Below are 996 nucleotides of genomic sequence, written 5' to 3'. Positions count from 1 at the left end.
GCATCTCGTTGTTGCTGTGTTGGCTACCGACCTCTCAGCGGCTCTCCACCCTCACTGGTCCCATCGTGCGGTATTGCCCTGCTCTGTCCCCAGCCTTGGCCAGTACTCGCGCCTTCAGATGATCGGATGTGATGACTTCCGCCTTCCCACCCGACCTTAGTGGCACCTTGGGATGGACAGCTGATCACCGGTCAGGCCGCGACACGACACCCAATTCACACAAATCTCACCCCCGCATGGGTTACAGGCGATCGCAACTCACCCAGCTTATACAGAATCAATCAACATACTGACATTAGGTATATTTATCGGGCGTTTGACCGGGGAGTGGTAACAGTTGTGTGGTGCTTAGAGAAGTGTCCCTCAGAGACTGAACGCAGTGTGTCGACAGTCTCATAGACAGGCAGGAATAGGTTCTATCGAGATTCGAACTCGAGTCGCTGGATTCAAAGTCCAGGGTGCTAACCACTACACTATAGAACCACAAAATACAATTAGAGAAACTATTTCCGTACTAACATTGTTCAAAAGCCGAGTCCCACAGTAGTTCCTGCAGACTCCGCGGGGTGTCAAAAGCGATCTGTGTGTTTTGCATCTCGTTGTTGTTGTGTTGGCTACCAACCTCTCAGCCGCTCTCCACCCTAACTGGTCCCATCGTGCGGTATTGCCAGCTCTGTTCCCAGCCTTGGCCAGTACCCGCGCCTTCAGATGATCGGATGTGATGACATCCGCCTTCCCACCCGACCTTAGTGGCACCTTGGGATGGACAGCTGATCACCGGTCAAGCCCCGACACGACACCCAATTCACACAAATCTCACCCCCGCATGGGTTACAGGCGATCGCAACTCACCCAGCTTATACAGAATCAATCAACATACTGACATTAGGTATATTTCTCGGGCGTTTGACCGGGGAGTGGTAACAGTTGTGTGGTGCTTAGAGAAGTGTCCCTTAGAGACTGAACGCAGTGTGTCGACAGTCTCATAGACAGGCA

General features: G+C 52.5%; 1 non-coding gene across 1 annotated transcript; it reads right to left on the bottom strand.

Moving 5' to 3' along the window:
* Positions 1-411: 411 nt before the first annotated feature.
* Positions 412-483, bottom strand: Pmar_PMAR002262. Its single transcript has one exon. It is a non-coding gene; the product is annotated as a tRNA-Gln (tRNA).
* Between the last annotated feature and the right edge of the window lie 513 nt (positions 484-996).

Source organism: Perkinsus marinus (genome assembly GCF_000006405.1).
Source record: "Perkinsus marinus ATCC 50983 genomic scaffold scf_1104296939066, whole genome shotgun sequence".
Classification (NCBI taxonomy): Eukaryota; Perkinsozoa; order Perkinsida; family Perkinsidae; genus Perkinsus; species Perkinsus marinus.
Note: the sequence above shows the minus strand (reverse complement) of the source record. Positions and strands in the feature narration are given on the sequence as shown.